Source organism: Triticum aestivum, chromosome 4D (assembly GCF_018294505.1).
Source record: "Triticum aestivum cultivar Chinese Spring chromosome 4D, IWGSC CS RefSeq v2.1, whole genome shotgun sequence".
Classification (NCBI taxonomy): domain Eukaryota; kingdom Viridiplantae; phylum Streptophyta; class Magnoliopsida; order Poales; family Poaceae; genus Triticum; species Triticum aestivum.
The window spans coordinates 68,111,159-68,126,149 of record NC_057805.1 but is presented as its reverse complement, the minus strand read 5'-3'; positions in this window follow the sequence as shown (position 1 = coordinate 68,126,149).

Below are 14,991 nucleotides of genomic sequence, written 5' to 3'. Positions count from 1 at the left end.
GGCAAAACTAACACTATCAGATGCCGATCTAACGGTTCTTACAACGTTCGTCAGGAAAAGGCTTGTGGCGAACGTTTGTCGGATAATGATTTACGGACACATGCATTGCATTGATATGTGCCCCCTCTCTCTCACGCACACACGCACCCTCACGAGTCACGACTCTCCCGAGTCCTCTCGCACCCACCGTCTATCTGCAGGTAGACGTCACAACATATGTGCTCTTCACACCCTACCCTCAGAACTTCTAAAAAACAAAAGACGTCGCGCACATTTTATTTTAGCTCACACGTCACACACTTATACTATTACTCTTGTGGCGAACGTTCTTTGGGCATAGTATATTGTACTCTCACGAAGAGAAGCGGTGCACGGGCGCACTAGTTCTCTCACACCCACTCGCAGGTACACGTAGGAGCACATTTTTTGAAGCTGGTACAACAAAATCACTCCACTATATATATAAGTAGGAGCCTTAGCGCTTGCTTTACTAGGGTTCCTCTCTTTCACTCTCTCATGCTCTCCAGATCTAAGCAAGACATAGGTGGCCCCACTCTCTCTCTACTCACGGCTGGTCACAAATCCGGCCGGACCACCTCGACCGGGGTGTAGGTGCATCGTTCACGCCGTCGTCGGCGGCGAGGGAGGAGACCAACGGCTGCCCGCGCGTCCTGATCGGCGGTCGTGCTGTTCTCTTCGAGAGAGCGCCGGCTCGGGAGGGCCTCCGACCCCTTGTTCCTCCCTGCGGTATTGTGGCCAAGATGCGGCCTCCCAACGCTGTCTTTGCCACATGCCGACGACCCTCAGGTATATATTCCTTCGAAGCCTGCCTTGCTCTACTGCCCCAGCTCCCCTCTTGGCTGCGTGTGGATCTTTTTCTACTTCCGTCGGCTATTCCAAAGCCACCTAGACTTTTACAATTATTAGAGGTAAAGCTAGTTCATACAGTCGACTCTAAGAGTTAGTTCAAACAGGGAAGAAAGTGGGAAAGCTTTAGCATGAATCTAGGACTTGGTTCTAAGAGGAAACGGGGGAAAGTAGTAGATACTGGCTACCCAACCGGTCTCTTGGTTGTAAAGGCGAAGAAAGCATGGTGGATGGCGAAGGGTGGGGGGAAGTGGACCTGTCTCTTGGTTGAAAAAGTAAAGAAAGTGAGAGGTGTTGGGGGACAACGCAAATGAGAATGAGCAGGTCTAGATTTCCTGTGCTCACATAGGAAAATGTCGCCGAGGAGATAAAAAATGGGACAAATGCAGACATGCTGGCTGAGTGTTTGCCGCTCTCGGCAACCACATCTGCCTCACCACTTTATGCCCCTGCTGTCCCTACACCCATATCGCTACCGTTAATGTAAAATCACATGAAGCATTAAGCAATGCCACCTAATGTCACTATAAGTAATGGTTAGTGCCGTCGATAAATTGAAGCAATGCCACCACCATTTTATGAAGTGCTTCCGTCTTGCTTTATTTCCCATGAATTGTGTTTTTGCAGTTACACTTAAATCTCACACCGCTAACGTTGCTTCATCCCAGTGGAACTGCGCAAATTTGATTGCACATTTACTGACCATGTGCTACTCTCATGACAGTAATACTAATGCTATTGTTCTGCATGTTAATCCAGTGGCAGTGTTGATGTGATGTGATGCTACTTACTTAAGGGCACTTTCATACTATCAATCTAGTGCCAATTATAACACAATAGATGCTGCTGTTAATCATACGCCATTGCAAATATCTGTCACTGTTTAAATAACCATATTTCATATTTGCGCAAACAGGGATGTCTGTCCCCATATCGTTTCTATCTGCGCAATCAAAAGTACACACCTCAGTTTTAGTACAACTGCACAAAATGAGATGGCTATTCCTAGCTGCCGTCCTCTAACCACCGGTGTTCCAGGTATTCCTACATTGGTAGTAATTAGGTAGAATGACCAACGCAATCTAAAAGAAGCAGATTCGTACGTTTTACTTCCTGATTGTAGTGTAGGGACGAGCGAAAACAACTGCATCCTAGTCAGGAATGCACTTTCTTCCAGTTCATCCATGGACCGAGGACTAGCTGGCATGGCTGCATGGCGGTTTTTGGGACAGGTGCGCGAACAAGGGGCATTGTGGTCTCCTTATTTCTGCAAATAGCGGTGCTTAAATTTAGTGGAATGCACAAGAATTTCAGCTGGTCAGTACACTACATGGTTCAGTTCAGCATTCCAGCTGAGAACACAATTATAATTGGTTATTCTGGAATGAGAGAACCTAACCCTGGATGGTGGCAACAAGAAAAAACCAGAGTGAACTCCAGGAAATTTAAGCCTGCCGGGAGGCCCTTTGCTCAGAGAAGCCTTGCTTGTTTTTCCTGATTTGTAAACCTTCTCACAACTTTGTCTTTTGTTGTGAACTTGTATATGTTTGTTATGTTCTATGAATCATTGGGATGTATAAAATTGCTTAACTTATGCTTTTCAAGTTTTTTATGAAGCCGAGTTTAATGTGAGTGTTCCACATGAACGCTGGACTAGCGTGTGAACGTTTGGAATTTACATTGTGGCCTCAGTTAACTGCATGAACCACTGTAACAAGATACATAGTTGCTTATATGTCACACAGCAGATTGTTGATTGTTAGCCGGTCGATAGCCTAGTGTTGAAGCGAGCTGAGCCAATGTGCCGTGTTTTGCACAACTGCTTACAAGTGGGGTAGCACCAACAGTGTTTACAAGTACTTATGTATACATCAGTGCACAGTTCTTGAACGAGTACTCTATTTCATCAAACACACACTGCTCGTATGATAAACCGTGACAACTTATGTCTTACCATGCCATATTCATGAAAAAACTAGTGAGGACGCATTTGTTTCGGCAACAATTACGATGGTTCTCACATGATTCACGGGCACACAAAAATAGCAGTAGTTCCCATAGACGGATTCAAACAGAGTACTAGCCCCAGAGGGCTCGATAATAGGCAAGGTTCGGATAATTAGACACAATCAAAACTACTATTAATTAAACACTAGCTGGGGCAACTATTTCATGCCTCGATCTAATTTGGGCTAGACACAAGATGGACCTTGCCATGAACATCATCGAGGACGTACGGCAGTAGCTCAATCCTGTGAACCTTCATGAAGATAACCTTGTGGCCTTGCCACTCATAAACTTGTTTGTCGAGGCATGCCACATCATCTTCCCGCGTAAGCTTGACAAGAACAGTATGCCTCACAAACGAAGGAGTAGATTTGAACTTCTTGTGCTTCAGTACACCCTGGACAACACGCCTGACAACAGTGAGGCTGGAATACAACTCGACATCGGTATAAGCGCAAATGGCTTCCAGGATCCAACAGCCTAAGAACTCTGTTTTCCAAGTGCGTATATTCAGGCCATCCGCCTCATAGCGAGTGACATGTACATCCACACAATCCTTGTCTGCATCAGGGTTCTAATTGAAACCGAAACAAATTCTGAATTACTTTCCAGTATAAGAAACACAAGTTATTTAAACCACTATGTATAGCATGGCATCGAAGCTAATGAAATTTTGCATTATTCATCACCACACACTTAGATGTAAAACCACAATTGAGGTCGGCAAAGAAGAAAATCACCTTGGGTAACTCAGCGGGGGGGGGGGGGACACATCCTCGAAGGGGGAAAACTGCTCCTGCAGTGCCACGGGGGCTGTAACCTCAAACGGGGCGTTGACCATCTCAGTAGTGGCCGTGAGCGTATCTGGGGCCGGCTCGGTGGCTGCCTCCATATTCTTGGAGCTCTATGTCTCATGGGGATCAGCCTCCCGTGTCTGCTCCAATATCAGCAGATCTTTGCCTGGTTCCTCCTTGGTCCATCATGAAACTGACGAATAGGAGACCACTAAAAGGAAAACACAATCGCAATGACAATGAAACAAAAAAGAGAGTGAGGATCGGTTACTGCTTTGCAAAAGTTTTTTTTTCTCTGAACGAAAATATACCAACATCACGGATCCGCTTATCTTCCCTTTGTTGGGAGAGAAGAATAGTGGCAGATGCGAGTGTTGGCTTTCTTGAAGACGGTGAGGGAGAAGGGGATTCAGCGAAGAGTGAAATGATGGTTGCTTTGTCCGTCAAACTTAGACTACGGGGAGGTGGGGTTTTGTGATACGACGGCTCGTTACTGCCACCCTACGACCGGGGTGACTCTCCGCCTGCATACTGCCTTCTAATTTGGTGGATGGCATTTGGGCCCGCGCGCTGCATGGCCCACATGTCGGTGAACAAAAGTAAAACGGCATTCAGTAGAGGGAGACGTTTCGATGACCTAGGAGGAGCCAGAAGCGGTAGTGTATCCACTGTACTAGTAGTAATTGTTTTTCTGGGTAGCTGTAGAGTGTCTCCACTGTACTAGTAGTAATTGTTTCTCTGGGCCCAAGACAAAACAGCCCATCCACCCTAGTAAATAATAAAATCAATTCAAAAGCCCATATATTTACTTAATGAGAGGCGCTACCCACACCCAGCACACCGCCCCCCAAAAAAACCTGGGTGCTCTTCTTCCTCCTCACTCCTACCCACCTCATGTCAGCTCGCTCCACTCATACCCCCAAATTCCTCACCTCACTCCTACAGAAAACCCCAGCTCCCCTTCTTCCTCACTACTACAGAAAAACCCCAGCTCCCCTTCTTCACTCACACTACAACTAGGCTCGTCATTCGTTACTCTGCTCAAATCCGTGAGCGCGACGCGACGCCCTCGAGGAAAATGGAGTCAGCTGACCCCAGCGCCAAGAAGATGAGGCTCCCGCCAGCGGTGACGCCTGTTGTAGATCCCGCACCCGGCAGCGCGGGGACAAGCGGCGACCCCGCCCCCACCGGATCTCAGGAACCCATAGAATCTCGGGTGGACCGCATTAGCAATCTCTCGGACGCCGTCCTTGGGGAGATCATCTCGCTTCTCCCCACCAAGGATTGCTGCCGCACCCAAGTCCTCTCAATTTGGTGGCACCCTCTATGGCGCGCCGTGCCCCTTAATCTCAACTGTCGTCAGCTATCTCTATTCAATGATTTTGAAATCCCCAGAGCCATCATCTCCTCCCACCAGGGCTCCGTTCAAAGCCTCTGCATCCCGTCATGCTACCTGAGCAAGCATACCATTCCCTGCATGGTGGACGCCTGGCTGAAATCTCCTGAATTCACAGTACTACAGCTGCTTGAGTTCTACTATTCCCCTGGAAATCACCTACCAGATACCGAACGCCATGTACTTGTGCCCTCAGCACCGATGTCCATCTCGCGGTTTTCCTCCTCTCTCCACACCGCCACCTTTGCGCTGTGCTACCTACCAGACAATCTGGTACTAAACCTTCGACTCCCAGTTCACAAGAAACTTTCACTTGTGTCGGTTCGTATATCGGAGGCCTCATTGCACAACATCATCCACTCCAGTTGCCCTGCCCTGGAGTGCTTGGTGCTTGTTTTCACAATTAGAATCGGTTGTCTCCAAATAAAGTCGCCTAACCTTGTAAGAATTGGAATTTTTTTGACGGAAGGCAGCTCATCATCCAAGATGCCCCTTCACTTCAAAGGTTGATCCTTGATTCTAGTTATTCACCGTCACAAATAACCGTCCTCTCTGCGCCTAAATTGGAGATCTTGGGTGTAATACATGATCTCTGTGCTCATTTCAGTACGGTGTTTGGCTCCACAGTTCTTCAGGTACTTTGTATTATCATCTACACTTGTAACCATAAGCTGCATTTTAAATTTCTGCGCATAAGTTATATATCATCTTGGAGTACACATTTTGTACTAATATTATGTTCTATGCTCAATGAAGAGTTTCTCCATGGATGGCCTATCAATGGTGTTGTATTCTGTCAAGATCTTATATATCCAAATGAATAGTTTTGATCTGAACACGATTATTAGCTTGCTGCAATGCTTTCCATGTCTCGAGAAGTTGTATATACAGGTGATAATTTCACGCACATTGGAAGCCTGCATATAGTGTACTAGAATTAACCGTTCAGTTGTTGCTCTTTACCTTAACTGTTTTCAATCTTCATGTCTATTTATGCAACAAGACGGGGTAAGAAAGTTATAACCAATCGGTGCTTCGTAAGCACCGGGATTTTCTCATTTCTCATGATATTCGATTGAAGACAATAACGCTAGAACGATATGTAGCCAACCATGCAAACACTAGATTTGTCACATTCTTCTGGCTGAATGCGAGGTTACTATTGTCCATCAGGCTTAAGTTTATCAGCAGCATGGGTTTGACGGATGGGTATGTCGAAGAGCAAAAAAAGGAGTTTCAGGTGGGCAAAAGAGCTTCTGAACGTGCCGGGCTTCTATTTACAACATATTGTGGTCATAATCCAGTAAATTTTACGACCCAGGATGTTCATTCTATGGACCTGACCGATCCATTTGACTGTGACTGCCGAAAACAGTGCTGGAGTTAGATGTTGTTGCCCTTTTCAACCTGGGTTTTGTCTAAACCTGATGAACAATTAACCCTCGTGCTTTTGTACAGTTTGTAAGCTGGAGTTAGATGTTCTTGCCCTTTTCAACTCGGCTGTGACTGTCATAATTTCTTTGAAACAAGGCAAATGGCTTGCCATTCATTTAATTTAGAGTGAAATATTGTAACAAATCCCAACCAAGGGAAATAACATCACTCTCGCCGGCTGCTTGAGCTCACTGTGCATTACAGAAGACAAGTGATTAGCCCCCACCAGCACCCACAAACTTATTTCGAACTAGCACATCAAATGGGCTGTAAATTTTCATAGGAAAGGCTGCATGACTGTGACAGATTTGGATTCTGACATTTGGGACCCACGAGGAAATAGCCTATCCAAGGTGGTGTTGACTTACTAGCCAGTCAATAAACGATTCTGCCTACCAGCCGTTGGATTGACATCCAACATTTGTCGTGTATCTTTTATCTCTTGTCTTCTTCCTCCAGCCGCCCAAACCAAACCACCCCGTCGGCTCTGCCTGCTCCCGCCTTCCATGGCTGGCCTCCGCCGCCCTACCGTACCCTCCAACGTTGTTATTCTCTGGTGATGCCAGCCCCAACACGCACCCGCACCCGAACCAGTCAACCCTCGTACTCCCCTCCGCCTGCGACTGGACCGGCGCATCTTCCACGACTCCTGTTCGTTCTGTCCGAGGCCTCGCCGTCGTCCTCTGCCTTGGTTCGCTCGCCGTGCGTGGTGTGCTGCCCTCTTGCATTGTCAACGTCGTCAACAACCGACAGGAACAAGGAGATGACTGTACGTGGAGAGGATGATAGTAGGGACCCACCAGCGTCATGGCAGTACGCAAGCAAGTGCCTCGTTATTATAGCCCAAAAAATGGTTCCTCCTAATGGTTGGACATTTGGGGCTCACGCCATTGTCAACGTAGTCAATAAACGAGAGAATTACACTATGAGCGGCTGACACCAGGGACCCAGCAGGTCGCGCAATTTTTTTAGGAACAATCAGTTGTTATTTATACTAGTTTTAGCGACGGATCAGGGTAACAACGGGGCCGTGCGGGGGCTGTGGCCCGTCTAGCTAGGGTTTTATTTATGTTTACCACATCATGAGCCCAGTTGTGTTTTTTTCTTGCTGAAAATGGCTAGCCCAGTTCTATTTTTTAAAGAAATACCCAAACGAGGCCTACTTGCTTTATCAGCCCTGCTAGGCTGCAAATCTTTCAAGACGAGGAGAGTTTCATTCGGTATGCCCAGAAATGGGCTGCACATTTTCAAAACACATCAAACCGGGATTAGTTTAAGAAAAAAATTCGTTACAAGATTTTAAATTCCATTGATTTTTATGCGTGGACAATTATTTGGATTTTATATTTATATAAATTATTTTTTCAAAATAGTTTGAATGTGACTCGATATTTCGGGATTAAAAACTGTCGACCGCACCAAAATATCCAAAATTTCGTATAATTTTTAACCGTGGCCACAATATGGGGTGTAATGCTAACAAAAATAAGATGGGCTCCAAAAATATTCTTAAGAATTAGCAAATGGGTTGTAAATTATTAGAAATAATGGCAGATGGGTTGTATGCTATTTTCCACGGATTTGAGCCTGACTTGTTCGCCTACTACAAGTTGACGCGTATGCTTTCCTAAAAGAAGGTTGACGCACACGCAACGCCGTGTCAACTTAGTCAACACACGAGAGTAGTGACTGTTGGATGTCCATCCAATGGCCGTCATGCTTCTTCAATCTCTGCTCTTCCTGCTCCAGCCGCTTAAACAAGCACCGGCGGGACTGCCTGCTCACTCCTCCCGCGGCCGGCTATGCTGCCGCGCAGGCCTCACCGCCGCATCGTACTCCCATCGCTGGCCTAGCCATCCCTCTACTCACCCACACCTGCTATTATTCTCCGGCGACGGCAGACGAACCAGTAAACCCTCGTACTCCCCTTCACGTGGGAAATAACTGCCGAGTCTTCCCTGGCTCTGTGTCATTCCCTTCTTAGGCCTCGCCGTCGTCCACCGCCTTGGTGCTCTCGGCACGGCGTGGTCAACGAACGACATCCATCGGAAGTGGACTGTATGTGGAGATGCTGACAGCTGGGTCCATGGCCGCATGCAAGGAAATGCCTCCTTATTACGCCAAAAATAATGATTCCTCCACCTGACAGCTAGGACCCACCGGAAGGGCCTCTGTATTTCACGAAAAAACGTTCCCCTCGCTGATAGGTCGGACCCACCAGCTATATCTTCGCACGCAAGGAAGTGCCTCCTTATTACGCACAAAAAAAAATGAATACCCCCTGCTAGCTGGGACCCAACATAGTGGGAGGCTGACTTGTGGGCCTACTAAGTTGACGGGGACGGAGGGCTTTGTCAACTTAGTCAATATGAACGATTCTAGCTCCAGTGACCGTACGATGTCCATCCAACGACCGTAGTGCTTCTTCAACCTCTGGTCTTCTTGCTCCAGCCGCCCAAAGCAGCGCTGGTCGTGCCGCCTGCTCCTGCCTCCTGTGGCCGGCTGTGCTGCCGTGGAGGCCTCACCGCCCCCTACTACTCCCACCGCTGGCTAGGTGTAAGTGCATCTAGTGCCCCTTAGTGATTTTGGTGTATTGAAGACTTATATGTTAAGGGACTAATGCGTTTATGAGTGTACACAGGTCTATAAGTCTATGAGGAGGTTGACATTTACAGAGAAAGTCGACCCCTAAAAATGAAGTTCTTCGCTGAAGACTTTGGATTTCTGAAGACTTTCTGAAGACTTTGAAAGTGAAGAAATTGGTGTGACTTGAAGACTTGGTATTCATTTGAGGAATATGAAGCGTGAAGACTTTTGTTTTCGTAGTTTCATTTTCTCTTTCTTGAGTCATAGGAAACACCGTACTGTTAAAGGGGGTCGAGGAAATACTAAGGAAAAATTTCCATGTGATGCTCAACTCAAAATCCTACACCTACCAATCCCTTCGAGTGAAGCCATTGGAAATCTCATACAGTTCAGTCATATTCTTCAGTGACAGAGACGAAGTTCTTCTGGTCTCTAAGGAATTTGTTCTGACTGAGGAGTTAGGAATTCGCCAGTGTGGATTGCCTACACAGTGAGGAACATGATAGCCCTGAGGAATTTGATACTCAAATTTCCGACCGTTGCTGTGTTATGCGCCAGCTGTCCCAAAATATCTACCCACCTAACGGTCATATCATTGAAGGGCATTTATGTCTTATCATGTCGGGCTGCTCCCTAGGCTATAAATAGCCGCCCCTACAACCACTAGCTGGTTGGCTGCTCCGAGAGAAACTGACACTTGTCATTTGAGAGCAACCCATCCTCCGAGGACTTTGAGCGAAAATCATCAAGTGAGGAAAAAACCCAAACCCAAACACCTACAAACCCAAAGTGATTGAGCATCACTGAAGAGATTGATCCTGCGTGGATCCGACGCTTGTTAACTTTGAAGACTGTGCTTCTTCCAGACGATTAGGCGTCATGGTCTAGAGCATCCAAGAGGAAATTGTGGATCGCCGAGTGACCGAGTTTGTGAAGGTTCGGAAGTCACCTGAAGACTTACCACGAGTGATTGGGCGAGGTCTGTGTGACCTTAGCTCATGGAGAATACGGTGAGGACTAGGTGTCCTGGACTGTGTGTTCATGACTGGGTGTCCGGGACTGTGTGTCCTCAGGTTTAAATACCTAGCTGCTCCAACCAGATGTACAACTGAGACAACAGTTGGAACTGGTCTACCAAATCATTGTCTTCACCGAGCTTACTGGTTCTATTTCCTCAACTCTTTCATTTCCTCATAACTATGTTGTGCACTTGTTCATATCTGTGTTTGAAGACTTTGACTAAAGACTTTCTCAATTTCCTCAGTTCAATTTCTTTAGTCTGCTTGTCTTCATCTTGTGTTATCCTGTGTTTACGCTTTCTGTACTCTGTGCTTGTCTTCATTTCATCATGATGACCATGCTTGTATTCTGTTATGTTTACTTCTGAGTACTTATTCCGCTGCAAGTAGTTCTTCGCTAAGGAATTTCCACCCACAAATTCCTCAATGAAGAATTTATAAAAATCACCTATTCACCCCCCTCTAGTCGATATAACGCACTTTCAATTGGTATCAGAGCAAGGTACTCCCTTGTTTTGTGTGATTTTGGTTTAACCACCTGGAGTTTTAGTTATGTCGACCGCAGGTACGATCAAGGTCTCTGCTGGGTGTCCTACCTTCGACGGGACGGACTACCCCTACTAGAAGAATAAGATGCGAATTCATCTTGAGGCAATTGATAACGATCTCTGGTATGTTGTGGAAAAAGGTGTTCCCTTTGTCTCACCCTCACTGAACGCTGCCGATGTGAAGAGATTCAAGCAACTCGATTCTCAAGCGAAGAATATCATATGTGGCCATCTGAGCAAAGGACAGTATGGAAGAGTGAGTGCTTTGGAAACTGCTAAGCTTATCTGGGATAGGCTGTCCAAAGTAAATGAAGGAGTCTCAACACAGCATGACTCTCGAGTTGATGTTCTTCGCAATCTCTTCAACCGCTTCAAAAGACTCGACAATGAGAATGTTCAACAAACCTTCGATCACCTCACTGACATCTCAAATGAGCTTCAAGCACTTGGTGCCACTGACATCACCGACCACGAGGTGGTGAAGAAACTACTGAGATCGCTTGATTCCTCATTTGATACTCTGGCCTTGATGATACAAGAGCGTGCTGATTACAAGTCACTTGATCCCGCTGATATCCTCGAAAGGCTAAACACTCATGAGTTCCAGCTTGCTGAAAAGAGAGATCTCTATGGTTCGAGCTATGGCAGATCACGTGCACCGAAGGCCAAGGTAGTTTCTGAGTCTAATGATGAAGACTCTGAAAGCAGTCTTGGTGATCCTGAAGAACTGAGCCATGATCTAGCACTGCTTGTGAAGAAATTCCAGAAGCTCTCAAGGTGTGGTCGCTTTGGAAGACCCTCAAGGAGAAATGATTCCTCATCTAGTGACTACAAGAAGAGGCTTTGTCACAAATGCAAGAAACCAGGACACTACATTCAAGATTGTCCTCAGTGGGAAAAGGAATCAAAGAAGAATAAATACAAGGATTACAGTTCTGATGATACGAAGAAAAAGAAGAAATCCTCAAAATCTTCATCATCAAAACCCTCAAAGTCTTCATCTCACAAGAAGAGTAGCTCCAAGAAGGCTCGGGCATTCATTGGCAAGGAAAAGGACTCTGAGGCTGAATCTGAAGAAAATGAGGAAGAGGAGGCATCTGAGGATTCCGAATCCGGTGTGGCGAGCCTAGCCCTCGCTACTGCATTCGTCAGCAAATCTATCTTCAACTCTAAAGAAAATGACCTCACCAACAAGGCTGATGAAGGCAATGATGACTACGCTCCCACCTATTGCTTCATGGCAAAGGGTGCCAAGGTACCCAAATATGCCTCATCTGAATCAAGTGAAAATGAATTTGATGAAAACCTTAAGCCTAGCTATTCTAAACTTGCTAAGATTGCTGTGAAACAACAAAGGGCCCTTGAAAAGGTTCAAAACATGCTAGACAAGAGTGATGATATGTTGGGTGAAGAAATGGATCGCACTAAAACCTTGACTGAAAATCTTCAGAGACTTTAGACTAGGTATGACAACCTTCAAGGTCATCATAACACTCTTTTGTCTGATCATGAGAAGCTTTCTTATGAATTTCTTCAAAGAAAGCAAGATCTAGAGAAGCTAAAAGTGAGTTATGAAGATCTTCAGAAGGAGCGCGATTCATTACTTGCTCAACAAATCAGCGCTGCACAGGAAGAATTTGTTCCTCCATGTTTGAAATGCATTGAACGTGAATCTGCTAATTCTTCACCTGAATGTTCAAATGCTCCTAATGCTACAAATTCCTCAACTGTCTCTACAATCATTAATTCCTCATCTAAGGACATTGCTAGTATCACTAACGATGCAGGGCTGAAGGAATTGTACATGACAGGCATGCACAAAAGTCTCAAAGGGCATCAGACTCTTTGTGATGTGCTTAAAAAGCAGATCCTCAACAGAAACCCTAGGAAAGAGGGTATTGCCTTTGAGAGAAAACTCAATGCCGAGGTACATATTGGAAGCCTGAGCAATACCCCAAAACCTCATGTGTTGCTGCAAAGGGACCTCCAGTTGATCCATCTAACTTATCTGGCTTTACATGTGAATCTCCTCATTCTTCTGATGAGTCATTTGACTCCAACTACAAACTGTTCAAAAATCAGAATGGTGAATTATTTGCTAGATATGTTGGCACTAACTATAGGAACGGTTCTCCTATGAAGAAAATCTGGGTTCCCAAAAGATGCCTTGAAAGTCTTCAGGTGAATGTGCTCATGACACCACCTGAGGAATAGGAACCCCAGATCAAATTCTTCATATGGACCAAATTCTTCATATGGATCCAAGTCCTCATACGGACCAAATTCCTCACATGGATCAAATTCCTCAAGAGGATCAAAGTCCTCATATGAACATCATCGTGCTAACAACTCTGTTTCGCAGGGAGGAGCCAAGGGCTATGAATATGAGCATTATTCTTCTAATCATTATGTTCATAAGTCCTTGAAGAATTTCTCTGCTTATTCATATGCTTACCCTAACTTCTCTTATGTGAAACGAAACGGATTGGATTCTATGCCACCTTTCTCATATGGAGCTCGCAGAGTGATGAACTCTTTGCCACCCCTTCAGATGTGGGTGGTGAAGAAAAAGAACTAATCTCTTCTGCAGGGTCAGGTCTCCAGACGTACTTGAACGTCTGAAGAATTTGCTGGAGACCTGAAGTTTGCCTGAAAGGACGCAGGCTAATCATGAAGAAATGAACTTTCATTTCTCACGTCCTCATACTGCTTTATCTGTTCTATTGCTTGATGAAATTGATCTGATGAATTGATGTGATATTCTTCACTGATGAAGTATATGAAGTTCGTAAGCTGCACTAATTCTCTGCAGGATGATCAACCCAAAGCCACTGAGTGGGTCCTCGATAGTGGATGTACAAATCACATGACTGGTGACAAGAATCTATTGATTGATGCTCCCTTATCACCATCGCATCTGAAGCATATCATCTTCGCTGACAAAGGCAAAAGTCAGGTATTGGGTCTAGGTAAGGTTGCGATCACAAAGGATCGACACATGGACAAAGTCATGCTTGTCGAGTCCTTAGGATACAACCTTATGTCTGTCTCAATGCTTTGTGATCTTGATATGGTAGTTGTCTTTGGCAAGTATCGTTGTGTTGTGGTTATGGAAGGTGACAATTCCAAAGTCTTCGAAGGCTTTAGGAGAGGAGACTTGTATATTGTTGATTTCTCTACAGGACCGCAACCAGCCGTGTGCCTACTTGCAAAAGCTTCAGAAGGATGGCTATGGAATCGACGACTTGGTCATGCAGGCATGAGGAATTTGCACACGCTTGCAAAGAAGAAGCATGTCATTGGCATTGAGAATGTCAAATTCCTCAAGGATCACCTATGTGGAGCTTGTGAAGCTGGAAAGATGACCAAGGCTAAGCATCCAGCGAAGACTATCATGACCACTACTCGACCATTCGAATTGCTTCACATGGACCTCTTTGGTCCTAACCATTACTCAACTATCACAAATGACGCATCTCTCTATGGGCTTGTTATTGTTGATGATTACTCTCGTTACACATGGGTACACATTGTTACTTACAAACATGAAGTGCAGGAAGTCTTCAAACGATTTTCCTCGAGGGCTTCAACCAACTTTGGTGTGAAGATCAAGCACATCAGAAGTGACAATGGAACTGAGTTCAAGAATTCTGGTCTTGATGACTATCTTGATGAACTTGGTATTACTCATGAGTTATCTACTCCTTACACTCCTCAACAAAATGGTGTCGTGGAGCGCAAGAACAGAACTCTTGTTGAGATGGCTCGCACTATGCTTGATGAGTACAAGACGCCTCGTCACTTCTGGATTGAGGCAATTTATACTGCGTGCCACATCATCAACAGGTTATATCTTCACAAATTCTTCAAGAAGACTGCCTATGAACTCCTCACTGACAAGAAACCCAATGTGAGTTATTTCAAAGTCTTCGGTGCTAAATGTTGGATTAGAGATCCTCATCACAATGCTAAATTTGCACCAAAAGCACATGAAGGTTTTATGCTTGGTTACGGAAAGGACTCGCACACCTACAGAGTCTTCAACACCGTTCTTCACAAGGTTGTTGAAACTGTAGATGTGCGGTTCGATGAAACTAATGGCTCGCAAAGAGAGCACCTACCCTGTGTGATAGATGAACCAGCACCTGAGGAAACTATCAAGTTCAAGGCTACCGAGGATGTCATTCCTACCGAAGAATCTGCTGAAGAATTCATTCCAGAACGTGAAGAACGTCGAGCTAATGCACCTGAAGAAATTGCTGAAGAAAATGGTGCTGAAGAAAATGCTGATCAAATTCCTCGACGACAACCTACTCATCCTCGCGATGCAAAAGAAGTGC